This window comes from Papaver somniferum, chromosome 11 (genome assembly GCF_003573695.1).
Source record: "Papaver somniferum cultivar HN1 chromosome 11, ASM357369v1, whole genome shotgun sequence".
NCBI lineage: Eukaryota > Viridiplantae > Streptophyta > Magnoliopsida > Ranunculales > Papaveraceae > Papaver > Papaver somniferum.
This window is the reverse complement of record NC_039368.1, coordinates 2188505-2193795: the sequence shown is the minus strand read 5'-3', so window position 1 is coordinate 2193795 and position 5291 is coordinate 2188505. Positions and strand designations below refer to the sequence as shown.

At 36.8% G+C, this 5291-nt stretch overlaps 1 long non-coding RNA gene across 1 annotated transcript; it reads left to right on the top strand.

The window, feature by feature from the left end:
* The first annotated feature begins 1351 nt into the window (after nt 1-1351).
* On the top strand, nt 1352-4927 carry LOC113321405. Its single transcript, XR_003346640.1, has 3 exons — nt 1352-2719; nt 3848-4229; nt 4389-4927. It is a non-coding gene; the product is annotated as an uncharacterized LOC113321405 (long non-coding RNA).
* The last annotated feature ends 364 nt before the right edge of the window (nt 4928-5291 follow it).

The following is a 5291-nucleotide window of genomic DNA, read 5'->3' as shown; positions in this document are numbered from 1 at the left end:
TATAGGTTGAGAAGGAGTCATAACAGGGTAGTCGGGAGTGAGGGTAGGAGGAAGAGAACCACGCTGCAGGTGGAGTTAAGGAAACAGTAGGTGTAGAAGAAGGAAAGGAGTTGCAGACGACACTGCAGAAGTGTCGTTCTCAAGAACCCTAATCTGAAGAAAATTAAGCTGCACAGAACAGTCGTAATCAAGGTCTTATAATCAACAGTTCTGTAATAGTCCATTAGCCACGCATATCTTCAGTTAGCAACACCTCTTGTAACAATAGATTCTGTAGCGCCAATACATCGTTGCAGATTCGCTGAGTTATATTATTTCTCCAATAAAAACACCTTTTGAGCCATGATTTATTATTTTGAACCTGTTTTTGATATGAGGAGCTAAACCCCAACACTGTGACGATGGAGGAAGCCACATTTCATGCATGTGGTAATTCTATTTATTTCTTGTATGACTTCTTGCACTTGATTTAATTGTTTTATGATTTTCACTAATTAGTTGTGATTTGATTTGATGACGTATGCTTAGTTTTAGTACTTTTGATGCGTCATGCTTGTGATTTACAATTAATCTTTTAAAAATCTACCTTGGCAAGGACATAGAGTCAATATTTTATTATTGTTCGAGCTATAATTGTCTGGAATTGATAGTTGAACCACATGAATATGAGAATTGGTGGAATCTTGAGTCTCAGTACCTCTCGATATTGGTGACAACCTTGTGTATATATTTTCTTTACTTTTATTGTTTTCTATTTTCAAATCTGAAATCAGTCTCAACAAGTCCGAGAAACGAATCACTTTTTACCACTATCTACGAATCACATCTTATCGAGATAATAGTGGTTACATAATATACTTCTCATTTGGAGTATTATTGATACTTTAAATTCCGTTGCATTAAACTCTACGCCGGAAATTCATTCTATAATATTAATTATGCTATTCAATGCATAACGATTTCTGTATGCGACATTTATATTTGTGATGCATATTAAATGTAAATAAGAATTTTTGCTTTACGGTGCATAATTGAATTGCTAACTTCGTTGTAAACCTAACTTCTCGTAACAATATTATTTTACCTAGCTCAGATTGTTGCTCGGTTTCGGACGGTTATCCTGGTCTCTGATATTTGATTGTTGGATATTTATTTTCATTATTGATTTAATAGAAAAGAAAATGTTTTTAAAAAATAAAATAAAATGTAATAAAGTCTTTTCTTAAAATAAAATATATAAATAAAATATTCGCCGGTTCTTGGGTCCTACTTGCAAAGTCCTATTGCAAGGTCAAACTGTTGACTTTGACTACAAACACTCCATAAAAGAAAGAGTGTGATGAGGGTTTCTGTGGAATTTTCTAGGGTTTTGGAGATGTCTTCTCTTTCTCCGATGACAATGAAGATGTGTTTTAATCCAAGCTGTGAAAGAGACACTAAATCGGAAACAACAACTTACCGGAGAGGATGGCGTCTAAGAACCGGCGATTCTGCTCAACTCTGCGAAACATGTGCTTCTGCTTACGACTCAGGGAGGTTCTGCGATATGTTTCACAGTAGTGCTGCTGGTTGGAGGAACTGCGAATCTTGTGGAAAACGACTGCACTGCGGATGCATTGTTTCTACACAATCCTTCGTACTTTTGGATGCCGGAGGTGTCGATTGTATGAGTTGTGCTAGGAAGAATGTCAAGATGGCGGCGCGTGGAGGAGAGTTCGACTGGCTGCGGAAGAACCCTAAAGCTTGAATTAGTCCGATCGGAATGTGTTTGAATTAGTCGATCGGAATGTGTTTATTTTTCTAATTTGTAAAATAATATTTCTATCTAAGTAGTTTAATTGAATTGATGTAGAGTACCGATTTTATCATAAAGCAGTCTGATTCTCCCATCCCTAACCTAATAATTCAAGTTTAATTGAATTGAATTTATGTAGAGTACCAATTTAATTATCACAGGTGGGAAATTTCTTCGAATGCGGCACCAGTCAGGTATGGTTCTTTAGATTTCTTCAAGGATGTTAGTTAGTCCTAATTTAATTTTTTTTGTTCAAATGTCCAATTTGTCTCTTGAAGGGTTTAAAGATAAGTTTTTACTATGAGATTTTATTTTGCCAGGTTATCTTGTTGTTTTATTACCATTATTTTGTCAAAGCTCCATTTTGAGCATAGACATTTTGCTCCATTTAATTTTGTAACTTTTGTAATAAATTTTCATTTGTTTGTTTCCCTCAAACAAATGAGAATGTTTGGATGTGGTAGTTGTATTGTTATCAATGAGGGAACACAATTTGAGAAAAAAAATGGATGTTTACAAGAGATTGGGGGTTGATCTGAGGATCAAATTCAATCAGCATTCTGGATGAATTCTACATGTATGAAGGTGTCTTTGAAGAAGATTACGGCGGTTCCGAGTTTCCTTGGAAATGAAATGTTAATGGATTACCATGATTCATCAAGTATTGCTGAATTCTTGATAGTTTTTTGTTATAGCTTGAAGGAGAGGATTTTCCCAAGGTGCTCTATTATCAGGATTTTAGTCTCCAAAGGTCTGATTAAGGAAAAGATCTCTTCAACTATGGTAGACAAGTCTTTTTTGGAGACGTTTGTAATTAAGTATGAGCAAGAAGTTTCTCAACCAATGGAGGTATTCCAAGATCAGTTAAATTAGCAACAGCTACTTCAGAACTGAAGGATTTCATGAGATGACTGCGCAGTACTGGTAAGTACATTATCTGAATTCACATATCTACAGTTAATACATGTTTCATTATTCCCGAAGGAACAATTGTGTCACCTCATATGCATGAACAGCATGAAGAATATATGTCATGTTTGTAGTTGTTTGAATATATGTTATGGTAGCTGCTATTACCAATTTATTTACAACTGCTTTACAGGATACATGAATTTCTATTGGGAAACTAAAGGGTGTAAAACTCAGGCAGTGTGTTCCTCAATCGTCAATAGAGATAATGAAAGGATATATTTGTTCTGTGTATTGTGTGGCAACATGATAGAATAGAAAATGGGATGAATGGAAGCGTCACAAAGATTTGTTGTATGCTTTGTTATTATTTCATTATTAGTGTATGGTCTGGAAATCACTGAATGGCCCGCTCATAAGCTTTCGTGTTGTGACTAAGCGATTGGCAATCAGCTAGAGTTCCACGTCCTGCAGCATCAACATAATTGTCATAACTGCTAGGTGACCTGGGTGTTTTCATGGACAGGCTGTTGCTAGCTGGTCCATGAATGTTTTTGTGAAAGTGCCTAACTGGTGTTTCCTCTGTTCATAAATGTTTTTGTGAAAGTGCCTAACTGGTGTTTCCTCTGTTCATGAATGTTTTTGTGAAAGTGCCTAACTGGTGTTTCCTCCGTTCATGAATGTTTTTGTGAAAGTGCCTAACTGGTGTTTCCTCCGTTCATGAATGTTTTTGTGAAAGTGCCTAACTGGTGTTTCCTCCGTTCATGAATGTTTTTTGTGAAGTGCCTAACTGGTGTTTCCTCCATCCATGAATGTTTTTGTGAAAGTGCACAACTGGTGTTTGTAAATTTGCGTAACTTGTTTGTGACTGTTTGTAGTTCAATGTAAAATTTATTTGGTGTTGAATTATTTTGATAACATGGATCCACATTTGCCCAAGATAGGCTTATCCATTTCATGTTTTTTTTTGTATTAGCCTATGCGCGATGTGCATCAATGTATCAGTAATGTGGAATGCATATGCCATTTCTGAGGCTGGTTGTGTTGTTGTGATTAGAGGAAGCTTAGTAAGTTATTGTATAATAACGGTTAGTTTAGTGAGGCACTTGTTGTCGGGTTAGTAACTGTACTTCCTTAATGCAGAGTTCTGTCCATACCTTTTTTTACTTGTGAAAATTGGGACTATTCAGTTGGAGTACACTGATGTGAAGAGAGCCTCCTTCAAGCTGCTCGTAAAGCTCCTATTGGAGCCCTTGGCTTCCGAGTTCAATGCAACAAATGGGCACCGTAGTTTGATTGCTGTTGAGGGAAGTACCAGAGAGAACTGTCTTCATGCCTTTCACAACAGTTCTGAGGCCATAATTTGAGCTTGCAAATGTGAGTTTGACCCTTCAAACTGGACTAAATGAGGTATTGCCTATTCTTCTGCTCCAGTTGGTTAAGGCAGGCCAGCTTAAAGGAAGTGATGGAGTACATCCTACTAAGAGCTCTCAAAAGTGTTAAACGTCGAAGATAATAGTTCAAGGTTTGTATTCACTTGTGCGCTGATTATATTAAGTTTCCAAACAATGTTTGATCTATTGTTCATTCTAGATAACTTCTCTACTTCATCTCATGCATAAGCATAGCTTCTTTATGAACTGAAGTCAACTGATGCATCTAGCTATTTATTCGAATTGTGCAGGTTTTTCCAGATGAATGAAATTTGGTAGTTTATTGATCAGTGACACCACACCTAGATAGAACAAGTTAACAGGAGTTGCAAGACTTAGTAGGGGAAGGAAAAATGCACAGAACTAATTGGAAGATGATGAGGAAACATTAGATAAGTTGGTAAATACTCGAATGCTTAGTGAATTGTTAACTGACCAGATGGTGCCATTGATGCAACTTTGGACAATGCAAATGGGTGGATGGTATCAAAGGAGACTGGGGATATTTACTCCACAAATGAACCTCAAGCACCTTTCAACTCGAGGAACGCCTTCTGCCTCAACATGCGCGCACTGTGATTCCTCCACATACACATAAGAAGGAAAAGGAAAGTGCAGAAAATAGGAGGGAGACGCACCAACAGGAGCAGCAGGAGAAGCTTGCAAAGCATATTGCCGAGGAGGATGAAGATGAGTTTTAATGCTCACCTGCGTTTGTCAAGTTGTTAACTAGACAGTACCTTTCCTTGTGTTTGTTTGTAAAACTGGTCTCGGTAGGTTTCAAAAGAAAATAAAAATGATATAATCACTTTTTGGTTTATGATTGTCTGTAACATAAACTGATAATCATAAATTTCACAAAACAAGAAGTTTTTGTTGGAGTTGGTGTGAGATAGAAATTTGGTGCACTAAAAGAAGGTTCTGATTTTGTTGCATCTTGAGAGAGACCGGTGGGTCTTGCCTCACTTGGATTGAGACTGCTTAGATTTCTGCAAGAGTTAGGTCATGTAGTAAGAACTCTATTATTATTGGGGCTTTGAAAGTCAATGGTCTTTTGGGGCTTTTTAGGGTCATGAAATAGCAATTGAAGTTATCCCTTATCCCATTATATTTCTAGTGTCTATTATACCCTTACCTGAATTTCACTATTCATA